Below are 17,499 nucleotides of genomic sequence, written 5' to 3' on the forward strand. Positions count from 1 at the left end.
CACCACCACCCTCGGGCATGTCTCGACACCACCACCCTCTGGCATGTCACGTCACACCACCACACTCTGGCATTTCACATGACACCACCACTCTCTGGCATGTCTCGACACCACCACCCTCTGGTATGTTACGTCACACCTCCACCCTCTGGCATGTCAAGTCACACTACCACACTTTGCCATTTCACGTCACACAACCACAACATACTCTGGCATGTCGCGTCACACCACCACAACATACTCTGGCATGTCACGTCACACTACCACAACACACTCTGGCATTACACGTCACATCACCACCCTCTGGCATGTCACGTCACACCACCGCACTCTGACATGTCACGTCACACCACACCACCAACGTCACAACACCACACTCTGGCATGTCATGTCACACCGCCGCACTCTAGCATGTCACGTCACACAACCACACCCTGCATGTCACGTCACACCACACCACCAACGTCACAACACCACACCCTGGCATGTCACGTCACACAACCACCACCTGGCATGTCACTTCACACCACCACCCTCTACCATGTCGCGTCACACCACCACAACATACTCTGGCATGTCAAGTCACACTACCGCAACACACTCTGGCTTGTCACGTCACACCACCACACCACCCTCTGGCATGTCACGTCACACCACCACACTCTGGCATTTCACATGACACCACCACTCTCTGGCATATCTCGACACCACCACCCTCTGGTATGTTACGTCACACCTCCACCCTCTGGCATGTCAAGTCACACTACCACACTTTGCCATTTCACGTCACACAACCACAACATACTCTGGCATGTCGCGTCACACCACCACAACATACTCTGGCATGTCACGTCACACTACCACAACACACTCTGGCATTACACGTCACATCACCACCCTCTGGCATGTCACGTCACACCACCGCACTCTGACATGTCACGTCACACCACACCACCAACGTCACAACACCACACTCTGGCATGTCATGTCACACCGCCGCACTCTAGCATGTCACGTCACACAACCACACCCTGCATGTCACGTCACACCACACCACCAACGTCACAACACCACACCCTGGCATGTCACGTCACACAACCACAACCTGGCATGTCACTTCACACCACCACCCTCTACCATGTCGCGTCACACCACCACAACATACTCTGGCATGTCAAGTCACACTACCGCAACACACTCTGGCTTGTCACGTCACACCACCACACCACATTCTGCCATGTCACGTCACACCAGCACCTTCTGGCATTACACGTCACACCACCACACTCTGGCACGTCATGTCACACCACCACACTCTGGCAATGTCATGTCACACCACCACACTCTGGCATGTCACGTCACACCACCACCCTCTACAATGTCGCGTCACACCACCACAACATACTCTGGTATGTTGTGTCACACCACCACACCACATCCTGCCATGTCACGTCACACTACCACAACACACTCTGGCATGTCACGTCACACCACCACACCACATTCTGTAATGTCACGTCACACCACCACACTCTGGCATGTCATGTCACACCATCACACTCTGGCATGTCACGTCACCACACTCTGGGTCACACCACCACACTCCGACATGTCTCTTCACACCACCACACTTTGGCATGTCACGTCACACCACACCACCATACTCTGTCATGTCACTTCACACCACCACCCTCTGTCATGTCACGTCACACCACCATACTCTGGCATGTCACGTCACACCACCATACTCTGGCATGTCACGTCACACCACCACACTCTGGCATGTCACTTCACACAACTTCATTCCGGCATGTGTTATGCCCCGGCCTAGGGTATACCAGGGCTTGACATAGTGGTCTCTCCCTTTTCCCACTCCCAACAATAAAACACCAAAAAGCAACGGATGCAGTCCAAAAACTATGGGAATTTATTTACCCAAACAAAAATAGAGTGAGCAATACCCGAAACAATAAACAAAACAAGCTGGTTTTAAAACTGACTTCCCAAAACAAAAATCAGGGAACACAGCACCTCCTCTTGACATGGAGGGAGAAAACAACACAGTCAAATGCAAAGCATGTCACAGGACATTACCAAACATTGGCATGTCACGTCACACAACCACACTCCAACATGTCACGTCACACCACCACACCACACTCTGGCATGTCATATTACACCATCACACTCCCCCTTGTCACGCAACACAACAACACTCTGGCATGTCACATCACACCACCACACCAAACTCTGGCATGTCACATCACACCATGGCACTCTGGCATTTCACGTCACACCACCGCTCTCTGGTATGTTACGTCAGACCTCCACACAGCGGCATGTCACATCACATGACCACACTGTGTCATGTTACGTCACACAGCCATTTTCTTGCATGTCACGTCACACCATGTCACAGCACCAGCTTCTGCCATGTCATAAATCCATTGCATTCTGGTACGTCACGTCACACAACCTCACTCTGGCATGTCACATGACATTACCAAACAATGGTATGTCACATCACACCACCACTCCTTTTGCGTCACACAACCACACTCCAGCATGTCACGTCACACCACCACACTACACTCTGGCATGTCATGTTACACCACCACACCCTCCCATGTCACGTCACACCACTGCACTCTGGCATGTCACGTCACAACATCACACTCTGCCATGTCACGTCATGCTACCACACTTTGCCATCTCACCTCACACCACCACACTCTTGGTCACACCACCACACCCTCCCATGTCACGTCACACCACCACACCCTCCCATGTCACGTGACACCACTGCACTCTGGCATGTCATGTCACACCACCACACTCTGGGTCACACCACCCCACTCTGGGTCACACCACCACACTCTGCCATGTCATATCAAACCACCACATTCTGGTATCTCACATCTCACAACTGCACTCTGGCATGTCACAACACATTACCAAACACTGGCATGTCATGTCACACCACCACTCTTTGGGTTACTCCACCACACATCAGCATGTCATGTCACATCACCACACCACACTCTGGCTTGTCACATCACTCCACCACATTCTGGGTCACACCACCGTACTCTTGCATGTCACGTCACACCACCACACTCTGGCATGTCACGTCACACCACAACCCCAGACTCTGGCATGTGACGTACTGCCACTAGCCCTTTTAGATAGAAAAGGTACTGTCTTTCTAAAATGGAGGCGTAATCATCCTCCTTTTCCAAAAGGCATAAACATGTAACGTGCCGTGAACAGTGACAATTAATTTGTCTTCAAAATAAGAGCTTTACATTGACCTCATTGGAGTTTAGAACTAGGTTCTTAGCGGGGGGCTTTTAATTTGAAAGCAGCAACTGTTTGTAGCTTGCTGCTTACAGAGACAGAGGAGACGCTAGCATCTCCTGGATCTCCTTGGCTGTCCCGTTGCTCATCTTAATGTCTGCACATATAGTGATGGACTGACTGCTGTGATCTACTGTTTCTTGGTTTTAAAACTCCATGGCTGTGGGATGCACAAGAGTGCAGGTCATCGACACCTCCGTCCATCTCACGCAGGGGCCAGCACCTTGACGTCTCAGATTTAGATAGCAGTTGAGGTTGAAATAAGTGTACCCTCCAATGCGGCAAATTGGCGGACCACAACAGACCCCCAATTTGCCTGCCTCTATCTAAAACCGCGGACCCAGCCGCCAAAAGGACGGGCAAATTGGCAGCTGGTTGCCCTGTATAAAAACGTCTACTCTCTGGCATGTGACGTCATACCGCCACTCTCTGGCATGTTACTTCACACCACCATTCTCTGGCATGTCACGTCACACCAACACACTCTGGCAAGTCAAACACCACCACACTCCGGCATGTCCAGTCACACTACCACTGGGCGTGGAGAAGAGTGGGCAGAACCACACAGATACAGAGACACAAAAGGATGAGATAGATATACATGTATATGATGATTCTCAAACTATTCCTAAATCATTAGAAATGTCTCAATTTGTATTTCTCCATTGCAAGAGCTTATGATTAGAATGTTGGTTAGAGGAAAACAGACAGTTTTTAGTGGATTTGGGAGCAACACATTTGGTGTTGACATTGTTAAGATTCATACATTTTATCTGTTTGTGTATTGCCTGACTGCTGTGACGAATCACTATGCACTTAACCACCTGCCCATAAAGTACTGTGCACTTATACACCTGACTGATAAATGCATCTGTTTTTGAGTCTAAGACACCGTGACTATCATGCACCAACGCGCTGTTCATTAAAAGTGGGTTACTGTGACTTAATTGGTATGTACCAATAAACTTTATTACTAATTGTGTTTTACTAACAACCTGCATTATTAGAAGAGTTGTACATATCCTGTTGATAAATAAGATAGGTCGAAAGCATTAGTTTTTTTTTATGAGGGGCTAATACATTGAAGAGAAAAGCCAGTGTATGAGAGAGAACACAGCTACATTAACGGTGGAGGCCAAGGTCAAAGATAAAACTTGTATTCCCAGAACCATTGAGGTGTGCTTTAGTGAGTCAACCGAGAAACTTAAACAAGTGCGGATAAGCATGAGCAGAAAGACAGGAGAGGGATTTTTTTTTTCTCAACAGGGTGTTGTCCCTAGGAAGTGAAGGGATCGTGTTGCCAAGAGGCTGGGACGAGCCTGTGCACCTACGATGGGAGGGCCAAGTCTAAACCACGGCTCCACCCCACCTGTTTAACCAATGAAAGTTATTCACCTTATCTATCTGCTTTAACTAATTATACATCTTTTGTAAATTGAAATATTAAACACAATGCAGAGAGAAATTGTGCATCTTTTTCTGGGGCGATTGGTTGCAGTTAACAGCTTTGCTGCCTGCGATTTTTTTGAACAGAAAGTGTTTATCGATCAAGATTTACTTAATGTTCACATTTGATCAAGATGGCGGGGGTGGGTGCACCGTTTAGCTCAGTTGGTAGAGCGTCCCATGCCCTTTGCCACATGTCTCTCTCCCCCTCTCTCTCATCCCGTTTCTTGTAATATCTTTAGCTGTACTATCAATAAAGCCGATAAAAGCCCCCCCCCCCCCCCCCCCCCCCAAAAGGAAAATGTTTTAAAAAAGATGGCCGGGGTGGCAGTGCGTGCTGGTGCAGGTACCTATTCTCGCTCAAAACCAGAGATTTATAAAACGGCTGGTGGGAAGTTAAACTCTGGACAGAAGAGGTGAAGTCCTTAAAAAGGGATCAACATGGCGCAGGTAGCTGCGTCGCAGGTGGCAGAGATAGACACCGGTAAGCGTGGTTTGTTGGGCTCCACGCTGAAAGTTCTGCTTCTACTTATCAACGTTATACGCTTGTGTAAGATAAACAACCCGCCGCCTCGACCCAGAGTGAGTAGTTTTAAGAGGTATGGACTAATCTCTGGCAAACAATGCCGGCACCATCTGGAATTGCCCACGAGCAAATTTCAAGATAACCTACCAACACTACTCACATGCGCATTGCTGATGCTGGTACCGTTGACCAAAGGACAATGCTCGCTTGCCTTAAGCAGAAACGCGGATCTACTGCTTCAACTGAACCCTAGCCTACACATGTTTGGCTTTGGTAGCCATGTAATTTTTTCCTGCATACTCAAAAATGGCCAGGCACGAACATGCACGTCAGGTCCGAAGAACGCTAAATACACTCGGAACAATAAACGTGCCTGGATAAAAACAGCCATAATTCAGACCCTGCTGATATTGCTAGCCGGCGATATTCAACTGAATCCAGGCCCCAGCGAAACCCTACAGGGAACGCCGAGTCTCAGCTGCAGGCACACATCCCCGGAGGGGCACTCCGCGGAGACGCACTCTGCAAGTGAGAACCAGACCGCGGGGAGAGTTACCAACTGCTCCATTGTGGCACCCGACCTCGCGCCGGGGACCCTGACTTTCCAGCCAGTGTCGGACTGTCTCGCATTGGGGGGTGTGAGTTCGGGAGCCGGAGTCGGCGTGCAACCGGGGGACACCAACTGGTCGCTACTGGGGGAGCAGTGCGGAGGCAACCGTATACACACGATTCACAGCTCCAGGCAGACCGGACCCGTCTGGAGGACGCATCAAAACTGCACCAAGTATAATAAATCGACTCTCAAACAGATCAATATTTTTCAAACAGTTTATCATGCTAAAGTTATATGGGACCCTGCTGTTAAACCTAAGGGTATATTTGGGGGGCACCTAAATATTAGAAGCCTTCTCCCTAAATGTGATGAAATTAAATCATTATTACTGGACTCAAACCTGGATTTCTTGTGCCTTAGCGAAAGCTGGCTTCATGGCAAGGTGCAAACCTCAATTGTTGACGTGCCTGGGTACAACTGTTTTAGAAAAGATAGGAAAATTGGTAGAGGGGGTGGAGTGGTTGTATATATTAGGGACTCTTTCAGATGCACTGAAATTGAGTTTGACTGTGATGTTTCTATTGAGTGCCTTGGATTAAATGTTTATCTATCCCCGGCCGGAGATGCACTTCCGCATTCTAGTCCTATATAACCCGCCTACATTTGATAGTGAATTCTACGAAAAGTTAGAGAAACTGCTTAAAGCGATCTCTCACAAAGCAGAGGTGATGATATTCGGTGATTTCAATATTAACTGGGCAGATAAAAAAGCCAGAAGTAAACTGAAAAGTGCTATGTCTAAATATGATTTCAATCAAGTAATTAAAGGGCCAACGAGAATCACTAGATCAACTAAGGTTCCGGTTACGTGTTTTTTGTTCTGGTCTTGCTGCAAAGCATCGGCGTTAATTAATCGATGCCAATTCGTCACGTGACGCATCGCGATGCATCACCACATGGATGAATTGCACCCACCTCTAGAAGTTAATAGTGGAAGATGAGCTTTTGAACTTTCTTGACTTCAAAATGAGGACACTAAGCCACGATGAAATGTTTTGCTGGCTTCAAACAACTTCTCATCTGAATGGATTGACGAATCCAAGAGGCTTTTGTTTTAAGTCTGTCCGCAAACTACGCAACGCTGTGTCTCGCACAAAGGCACACAGAAGGACATCAACAAGGCATGTTTGAAAGTGCTAAATGAGTGTGGTGAAAACATTCCCAGGTTTGTTTTGTACTACTTAGATGAGCTACCACCTGTCGGGTTCGGCAGCATAGATGCCTCGGCGCTGCTTGGCAGAGTAGAGCAGTTAAGCCGAGAAGTGTCTAGTTTGAGGAAGGCCCTGGAAGCACAGGTGGAAGTTGGGGGGGAACCTGGGGGTGGCTACTGCGACTATGGACTGCCAGATATCTGCTATTGAGAAGTGCGGTGGACCCTATGGCTTGGACCCTGGGACTGGTAACTCTCTGGAAGGTGAGGTGTCGGGGCCGGGCTCCGTTCGCTGGGAGGAGACACTGGATCAAGCAACAGTGAGCACGACCCCGCGGTCCCCTCAGTGGAGCACTGTTGTTAAAGAAGGATGCCGACTAAAGTCGGTTCCCCAAAACGCAGTGGTGTGGCCAAAACCTGGGACTGTTTAAGCCCAGTTGAAACAAGGTCAGAAGAAAATGGGGATAATTGGTACTGGCACTGAGAGTAACATCCAAGGGGGTAAAACCAAACTGGTGAGTGTTTGCTACTAGATTCTCCCCTAATCCTGATGCTGACACAAGTGATTATTTGACTGAGAGGCTGTGCAATAAATCAGTGACATGCTGGAAGGTTGATTCAAGCCGGAACAGATTCCGCTTGTTTCATATCACTGCCGAATGTAATGAAGTTGCTGATATGTACGACCCACAACTCTGGCCGACTGGGACCTATGTTCGTCATTATTATGAGGCTCAGAGACCCAGAGCTAGTGGTGGTGAAGCCTGCGGTCCAGTGGGGATGAGTGACCTGCAGCGCTCTGTGAATACACCTGCAGCTCCACAAGGGAGCCACAGCCCCGCACTCAGTCAGGCAAATGACAGCAGCCAGTAAAGGCGGCTTAGTCAACAAAATGAAGATCCGTGTTGTGTCATATAATGCGTGAGGGCTGCGTGTTGGCCACAGTGAAGCGGACAAATCACGTTGCGTTGTTGTGGACAAGCTCTTGGAGACCTGTGATATTCTGTGTTCAAGAGACATTCTTAGCCAAACAAGACTTGGACAGACTAAATTCTGTACACAAAGACTTTGAAGGGGCTGGTGAAACCACTACTGACCTCAGCACTAAAACAATCCAAGGCAGGATACCAGTTGGTGTTGCTATTTTTTGGAATAAGAAATATGATCAGCTGGTTAATGTGGTTAGATTGGATGTTGATTGGGCTGTTGGAATAGTTTAATTGTAATGACAAAAAGTTAATTATCTTAAACATCTATGCACCATATGAGTGCTACCAAAATGAAGACGAATACCTTAATAGATTGTCATGTGTCATCAGGCAGGTGCACACATAAGGCCCAAGGGGTGCTAGAGCCCCTGCCCTTTTTACCTCGTATTAAAAAGTGCCCTTTTTCTGTGTTTTTTTAATGAATAAATTCCTGTTGTGCAAAGGGATGTCAAAAAACGGCGGTATAAAAACGCCACGGTTATCTAACACACGCTCGTAATATGGTGTTGTGTGAGTGTGTTGAGCCTCAAGCCACTCCTCTGTCCGCTGCTCTGCTCTGTCTTTCTCCATGAACGGTCGCTACTTTAAAATTAAAAGCCCCCCGCTAAGAACCGCCGTGCAAAAGCCCACTGTAGACTGTAGACAACTGCCACCGCCCATTGGCCCGGAGTCTAACAGTTGCCCGCCGCCCGTTGGTCAGAGGTCTACAGTTGCCGGGGCTTCGCCGCGCTCCATTGGTCACGAGTCTACAGTTCGGACACCTCCCAGCCCCCTTGTGGTGATTGACACTTGGCAGTCACTGTTTGTCTATCAGGACTTTTTTCCGAAAGACAAAAACGATCCATGTTTTTTCCTCCTTGTTAATGCACTTTTTGACGTCGTACATCGTCTGAATAAGCTAGCCTCTTATGTGTGTCCGTTCGTTTGTTCATGTAGTATTGCTCATTTAAATTGGGTAAAGTCTGAAATGACAGCTATTAAGTGCAGTTGTAGGCTAGACACACACACACACACACACACACACATATATATTATGTGTCCTTTCTGTCAGGACATTGGAAGAGAGTTCAAATAAAGAGAAAAATAACCATTCATGGGGGAATTATAATTTTTTGTCCTTCTCTGTAAGATCTTTGCACAGTTGAGTAAGTTGTCCTGCAAGTAACTTACTCAAGTTACTATAACAGTGTTATTTACTGCTGTAAATAACACTGTTATTGGTATTCTAACCCGACATCTGCAAATATGAAGTAGTTTCAATGTCTTTCCCACACATTGTTTCAAGACCCCACTGGCTGGATGTGGGAGTTAGTTAGTATGACAAACTTAGCTCATTTAAGTAAGCCCATTTTAACCGGCCTCACATTTTCTTCTACAGAGTGAAGTAAAAGAACATGGAGTTCAAGGCAGCTTCTTATTTAAGAGGTGAGTCAAGGGTGAAGGCTAGGATATTTCTTCATCACCTCCTGTGTCCTTCACACTAAATCTAGTTTTTTCAACAGTTTGTGTCAATACATTGTCGCTAAAAGACCCTTTCACACATATCTGTTTTGTTGAGCTTTAGTACTTTTATCAAGGGTGAAGTCCCAGATCACTTTAACAGTTCAATGTCAGCTCTCTTTTCTCTTTTTAGCTAAGAGACCTGGAACAGATCCATTGTTGCCTGTCTTGTGTATTCTGGACACAAGTGTACCACAAGATAGGCAACAATGTGTTCTGAAAGCAACAAAGGAGGCCAAACTATGCCAGTCATCCAAACCCTCTATGATACACGATGACAGCAGACTAAGGGATCCAAAGACGGCTCGCAAGGAAGGTAATATCTCCGCAGAAGTGTCACAGAAGTACCACGAACGTATGATCCATGTAGATGTGTTTGCACCTGACCCACCCTGTGTGGTGCTGCAGGCATGCCAAGCTACTGCACTTATATATAACTTACATGCTTAATATTTGTAATAACCTCTCAAATGTGTAACTCTTCAGCTAAGTGCCTTCTGATTTGTGACAATCCCACGGAGAAGCAGTATCTGGGTCAGCTCATCGTCACATTTGGAAAGCACGATGGCAAAAGTTTCAAGTGGCTGATTGAAAATGATGTAGGATATCTCAAATTGTGAGTAATAATAACACATTGTATGAGTTGTTTTTCTTGAATTCATTAACATATTCTCTATTTTATTATCCTCAATCGCCACATTAAAGAGAGCCGCCACCCAGAAAAGAAAAAGGTGCAATTCAGGCCGAGTGGGTGAAGGACTATCTGCACCGGTACGTGGAGTTGTACCCTCCAATCTCCTGCCACCTGGAGGTAAATGTGGACAGGGCCATCTATGGACAGGGGCGCTTCAGGTTGTTCATGTTTCAGGAGATATGGTGGTGGTACAGCCTTCACAAGTGTCTCCAGGCGGATCCTCAAGCCGGAAGCGACCACGAGCGTAAGATGCCTCAGGAGGCTTTCTGCTCAGTCAGACAGTGGCTTGTTATGAAGGAGGATGACATCTCTTCTAAGTCGCTGAAGCGCTTCCAGCACTACATTTTAAACAGAGAACAAGAGGTAGGTCAAGGCTCCTTAAGTTTAAAGCAGGGTGCTGTTCATATGACAAACCTCAAGACTGTTCTCAAACTGCACTTTATAGAAATCTCCCTAAAAAGTGGCTCCTCCAGCAGCAACTGCCACTTCCAGCTCCTCAGGGACCAGAGGTGATGACGAACAGGCAGATGATGCTCTACTGGCAGAGGCACTCGACACTTTCGAAAGTCAAGGTATATCAGTTTATCTCCTTGGATTAATATTACTGCATGAACCTTATTAATGCAGAATCTGTATCGATAAAACCAGCTACAGAATAACACTGAGGATGGTTCTAGAGTTCGGTCCTTTAGCTGCTTTGACACAAATAATCCTCATGGCTGCATAAACTTTTGTCCTGATTTCCTTTCAGGGGACACTTATGGAGCCAGAACGGTGACTTTAAAATTTGGCATCCAAAAAAAAAAAATGGCATTGAAAACAAAACCACTACTGAAAAAGGAAACATTGTCATTGAAACATTTGTTTTGAAAACAGTTGTATTGGCATTGAAACAAGTATTGGCACTGAAAAAAGAAAATAATTCAAATAATTCAAATCCGAAAATCTTATCATTTTATTTTATTGGGATTTTTTTGTATTTTTCAATGACAATCTTCAGATTTTTTCTTCATGTCACTTTTTTTTCAGTGACAGATTTTTTTACAATGTCAGTTTTTTTTCAGTGTCACAGATTTTCAGTTTCAACTTTCTGTCACTGTTTTGGCGTTGAGAGGGCGGGGCCTGAGGGGAGGGGCAAGTAGAGCGTGGTTTGCATATCATTTTAGAAGGTAATGGCAGCAGCCTGCAGGAAGGCGGGGCTGGATGGTCCAGCCACAATAGTGTTGTACGCCGGCCATCTCTGGGCAACACAGAGTCCAACTACCTCGCGGACTTTTCTTCAAGCTCTCTCCTGATGTGCTCAAGTCTCTGTGTATCTGGTTCTGTCCCGGAGCTCCCGAGCTCCGGTCTCTATATGCTATGGAGTGTGGTAGTAGTACCGGGGCGCCGAGCAAAGAGCATTAGCCACGGTTTGCACAACAGTAGAACAGCCTGTTGTTAGGAGCTGGGGCTGCAGCGCTCTGGTGTGCTCCCCGAGCTCTGTGCCACCGCACCGCTACCGGAGACCAGAGCTCCCCTATAAACTCAGTTCATGTGAATAATATCACTATTCCTACAATCCCTCCTTTGAGTCGAAGCGAATAAACTCAACAAGTCAGTATGCGGGGAAAGTCAGCTGTGATTGTGCTACTGTGGTTCATAGTAAAGTACAACAGACGGCTGTAATCAAGTAACATATTTTCATAACTGACTGACTTTTCTCCAAGCACTCTCCTTTATTGTCCGGTCTCTGTATGCATGTACAGCGGTGCGGTGGCGGTGGTGCGGTGGCCCCGGCTCGGAGCAGCACAGCTGGGGCTAATGCTCGTTAGCTCCGTACTACTACCACACTCCATGCGCATATAGAGACCGGTAGCGGTGCGGTGGCACAGAGCTCGGAGAGCAGACGGAGCGCTGCTGTCGGCGCTGCAGCCCCAGCTCGGGACAACAGGCTGTTCTACTGTTGTGCTAACTGTGGCTAATGCTCCGTGCTCGGCGCCCCGGTACTACTACCACACTCCATACACATATAGAGACCGGAGCTCGGGAGCTCCGGGACAGAACCAGATACACAGAGACTTGGGCACATCAGGAGAGAGCTTGAAGAAAAGTCCGCAAGGTAGTTGGACTCTGTGTTGCCCAGAGACGGCCGGCGTACAACGCTATTGTGGCTGGACTGTCCAGCCCCGCCTCCCCGCAGGCTGCTGCCATTACCTTCTAAAATGATATGCAAACCACGCTCTACTTGCCCCTCCCCTCATGCCCCGCCCTCTCGACGCCAAAACCGTGACAGAAAGTTGAAACTGAAAATCAGTGACACTGAAAAAAAACTGACATTGTAAAAAAATCTGTCACTGAAAAAAAAGTGACTTGAAGAAAAAATCTGAAGATTGTCATTGAAAAATACAAAAAAATCCCAATAAAATAAAATTATAAGATTTTCGGATTTGAATTATTTGAATTATTTTCTTTTTTCAGTGCCAATACTTGTTTCAATGCCAATACAACTGTTTTCAATACAAATGTTTCAATGACAATGTTTCCTTTTTCAGTACTGGTTTTGTTTTCAATGCCAATTTTTTTTTTTGGATGCCAAATTTTAAAGTCACCATTCTGGCTCCATAGACACTGACCTGACTCCTCCAGATGCTGCCTCCCAACTACAGCCTTCACAGCCGTCAAAGACAGAAGCCATTCCACCGTCACCTGTAAGCCCATAGTTTATAAATTACACTGACCATGTCAACATTTAGGTTTTATACTAATACACTGATCTCTTTAAAGGGTCCTTCGTCAGCTCCCGCTGGTCAAAAAGGGACGTCGTCTGATGTGACTGAGGCAGCAGTAGCTGCTACTCCAAGTGAGGTAATACATGCAGCTTAATGGAGAAACAGCCTTAGAGTCAGAGCACTTACTGGTTACTAAATGAAGCTCTTGTCTTTGTTATTCAACCAGGTGACATAAGAGGGGTGGCACAAAATGTGGGAGTCCAGTCCCCATGGGCTCCCGAGGCAGACATCAGGTGGCTGAAAGAGGATGATGAGAGAGGGCTCTTTCAACCCCAGATGTCATTTGAGGACAACCACAGGAAAATCACGAAAAAAAGAAAGTCCTCAAAAGTGACCGAATGTGGTTTTATCCACCTGATATTTCCTGGAGTGGTGGTGGGAGGAGGTGTGCCCTCGGCAGACTCTTTTTTCACGGCCGCATGTTTTTTTGGAGACCAGTCGGTGTGTGGGGATACAGCCTCCGCTGTCCCAGGTCTGAGTGCCCAGCGCGTGCAAAGAAGGACACATTTCTGTTCCGCTGTGGCTATTCAAAGACTGTCAGGCAGATCTGCCACATGTCCGGCTGGTACTCGATGCTGACTGAGGTCCTGGCCTGTAATGCTTGCAGGAAAGCTGCACAGGAGTCAAAGGACCATTCCATTGGCCTCTTCCTGGTGTGGGATGCAGGCGTTTTAAACCAGCTCAGTCCAGCTCACAGAGCTGTGTTCCCTGCTGTTTTAACACTGAGGTGAGACTCTCAGTTATTTTACTGTAAATTGAATTCTACAAGATTGTATTAGAACATGTCATTCTTAATGATTGTGCTGTAATTTCAGACGTGGCGTGGACAAGCACGTGATCCGCCTGTTGAGGGACCGCACTCAGGGCAACACCATGGTATGGAGGCAGGTCCAGAAGAGCTACTGTGGGGAGTACCTGCACAGGAAAGACCTCTACACCATCCTCCTCAGCCAGCTCAACAAACCTGGTGGGATCACAAGTAAGTCAGACTGGAGTCGTCTTTTTGATTCAGTGTATAGGAACATGAATGCTGTCACATGTCCATCTGCCGGCCTTAATAAGGAAAACATAATACAACAGGAGTGCACACTGTAACAGGAATGTGGGAGCTTTCTAAGAAGACTTAGGGCTCTATCTTGCACTAAGCGCAATTGACTTTGTAAACTGGCGCTTATATAATTCCTATTTTGCATTCGATGCACATTGGAATTTTCCCTCCACAGATGCACGTCCTTAAATTAGGGAATGAATTTGCGAAAAGAGGAGGCGTGTTCCGGCGCAAACGTTCACTGGTGCTATTTTGCTGTTTCAGAAAACAGTTCCGCAACAGACCAGGAAAAACCTAGTCTAAAGTCAGTGGCGCTTATTCAGATGCTACTTTAAGGGCGCATGCTTGGCCGTAATGTAGCGTGTGCTCAACGTGCATACACTTTGCTTCTCTCATCTACAAGGAAGCAGTTCCCATTTTTGCAAACCATACAAAAAAAAGTTGAAAAGATTTAAACAGAAGAACTAATTCTTTTTCCCTCTGATAGGAATGCGACGCGCCCGCCGTAGCCATGAAGGTCCAGGATTGGCAATGCGCGATGTGCTCCTAGTGGAGCAGGTGGACGGAGATGGAGTTGGGGGAGGAGGAGGAAGGGGCACAACAGGAGCAGGTGGTGCGTTTGGAGACTTGAGGCGATGCGCCTGAGAGGCCGCAGCAACATCGCCACCCGGTCAAGACGGGCATTAATACCTTGCTGCATCCCGGACAGTGCGGTCCGGTCTGACAATGCTGCCACGGTGTGTACTGGTTCTGGATCCTCTGCACTTTGGTGTTTGCGCTGCTCCCTCCTCAGCTGGCCCTTGCGCACTGCTTGGCCCGTGTGCGCTGCTCCCGAGTCCAGGTGCGTTATCCTGGGGATTCCAACCGTAGAAACAATTGTGGCAATTTGGATGGATTTCTCCCATCCCCATACAAGGCCACTTCTCGCTCTTTTACGGCCCTGACGAGAACGTCGGTCTCCTCGGCTGTGAACCGCTCCTGGCGTGCACATGGCAAATACGCCATTATAATAGCAATCTGCCATGGAACAAGCGCACCTGCTTTTAAAGGGAATGTGAGATGACACTCTGATTGGTTTATTGCATGTTACGCCCAAACCACACCTATGAGTAATGTAGCTACTTCAGACCAACCCATTTTAGATTTGCGTCAGGTACAAGAGTCATTTATCCCGCCGGCATAATAGCAACAGTGCCTGGGATCCGCCCACAAAGCTACTTGCATTTTGCGTTTGATACTTGCGTTTCAGATCGTTAAGATAGAGCCCTTAGACTGAAAAAAATTATTTACACACTTACCTTTACTTACCTTACATTATTAATACTCACAGTAACCCTGCTGAATGTTGTAGCTAAGACATCATTTCCATCTGCCAGCCTTAATAATGAAACATAATACAACAGAAAGCTCCCTCATTCCTGTTACAGTGCACACTGTAACAGGAATGAGGGAGCTTTCTGTTTTATTATGTGGGAGGGAGGGAGGGAGGGAGGGAGCTTTCTAAGAAGACTTAAACTGAAACAAAGAAAATACAAAAAATACTTATTTACACACTTACCTTTACATACCTTACATTATTAATACTTACCGTAATCCTGGTGAATATTGCTGGTAACACTGAGCCAGTCAGATTCTTCTACCCCTGATGGAGAGAATTAAAACCGTCAGTAGCGCAAATAGAGATCCTACAGTCTAATGTTTAAGTTCATTGTGTGTCTGTGTCTGCATTCCTTTCTGTTTCCAGGGATTCTCAAACATCAGTTTCAGCGACCACCACCAAAGCGGGTGCTGCCTTCACCAAGGCTGCTGAGGAAAACCTTCCTGATTGCTGAGACAGAGAATATTGAGGACTACCGTACGCAGATCATGTCCACATTTGGGAAAGTCCTCAAATACGACTCCACCGAGAAGGTAATTTTGATGCAGTCTGTCAAACAGGAACATTTAATTGGAAAAACAGTCATTAAGTCAATTTGAATTAAGTATTGATTATGTTTAAGTGATCATTTGCAAAGGTCTCAACCGCCTCAACCAGAGGTGCCAGGACTTGTTTGGCGAGGTTGACGAGGTGGACGAGCGAATTGGTTTGGAGTATCTGTTCTCTCAGTCGTCAGAACCGTTCAGCGCTCCGAACCACTACGCTCAGACCAGAGAGACCCTTCAAGCAGCGGAGGATGAAGATGATGAGGTGGTTGCTGATGAGCTGTATGCTGACACAGAAGGATCCCTGGAGAATGATGTGGGCTACAACTCTGACATTGAGAGCGACAATCTGACTCTGCTGAAGAAGGGTCTGCATCTCACTGATCTGGTTGTGGCTCCTGAGCTTGATCCCTGCATGGAGGATGTGTGTGGTTCAAGTCATCTACCCGGGTGCCAGCACGTGGAGGAGCTGAGTGCTGTGCTAGTCGAGATTGCCTTGGAGGAGGGAAAGCTTGCGCTCGATGAAGCCACGAGACGGAGAGTCATCAGCTGCTGGAACAAGCTCGATCTCCATGATCGCAGCATCCAGCAGTTGAACAGCCTGTACTTAGCGCGCTGGGGTAACGCTCTGTTCGGCCGCAGGAAAGGTGATTCGGATGAGTCATCACTGGTGCAAAAGCTGAAGTTCAGCAAGCGTTACTTGGCCACCCACCTGCTGGACTCAAGGAAGAACCGCCTGATGTACTGCATCATTAAGCAGCTGTGGCTTCATCCCGACTGTGGTGGAAAGGATCGAGGCTCGCCACAAAAGCATCGGATCACAAAAATTTACCAGTGCGTGCAGCAGAGGGTGACGGTCGACTACCCGGAGCTCAGCAAACTCGGGATTCCTATCCTGAAGGTGAACTCGAAGTGTGTTGCTGAGTTCATCAGGAGACAGGAAGCCTTGTCAGCCAAAAATGTCACTGATTAAGGTTTGTCACCAGAGTGTTGCCAGCACTAGTCAACCCCCAGAGGCAGACCTGCCAGATGAGAGACCCCATTCTGCTCGACCACAAGTGCAGTATCTGGTCACACCATCTTTGACGGGGACCAGGAAACTGAAGCAGAGACTGGATCATTTCTCACTCCCCGCTCAGCCGTCGCTCACACCGATCCTCGTCGCCGCAGCTGCACCCCCCACTCAGCCGCCACTTGCACCGATCCTCATGACAGCAGCAGGACTACAGCCCACCTTCACTCTCATGCAGCCCCCGGCAACATCCTCGATATTAATTGCAGCTGCTCCCAAGCCGCAGGTATCTGCAAGATCAAGTTTTTATAAGACAAAAAAAGGAGAGCGCACTGGCACTGTACGTCAGAGGAGGGCTGGGCGATATATCGATATAAAACTTATATCGATATATTTTTGAAATGTGATATGGAATTAGACCATATCGCATACATCGATATAGTTCAAATATGCGCTGTGATCCTTGCTCCGGG

At 47.4% G+C, this 17,499-nt stretch overlaps 1 protein-coding gene across 2 annotated transcripts in view; it reads left to right on the plus strand.

The window, feature by feature from the left end:
• Positions 1 to 14,634, plus strand: part of LOC115590972 (uncharacterized) — a 29,812-nt gene extending 15,178 nt beyond the window's left edge. The window contains exons 8-18 of one of the 2 annotated variants that reach the window (XM_030432486.1): positions 9,460 to 9,506; positions 9,715 to 9,897; positions 10,068 to 10,180; positions 10,287 to 10,638; positions 10,721 to 10,847; positions 11,027 to 11,049; positions 12,880 to 12,962; positions 13,039 to 13,119; positions 13,210 to 13,770; positions 13,859 to 14,022; positions 14,579 to 14,634. The gene's annotated coding sequence lies outside the window, so the exon portion shown is untranslated. Of the gene's footprint in view, positions 1 to 4,623; positions 4,727 to 9,459; positions 9,507 to 9,714; positions 9,898 to 10,067; positions 10,181 to 10,286; positions 10,639 to 10,720; positions 10,848 to 11,026; positions 11,050 to 12,879; positions 12,963 to 13,038; positions 13,120 to 13,209; positions 13,771 to 13,858; positions 14,023 to 14,578 lie in introns of those variants that run through there. The other variant, XM_030432487.1, reaches the window with a different exon arrangement.
• The last annotated feature ends 2,865 nt before the right edge of the window (positions 14,635 to 17,499 follow it).

This window comes from Sparus aurata, chromosome 11 (genome assembly GCF_900880675.1).
Source record: "Sparus aurata chromosome 11, fSpaAur1.1, whole genome shotgun sequence".
NCBI lineage: Eukaryota > Metazoa > Chordata > Actinopteri > Spariformes > Sparidae > Sparus > Sparus aurata.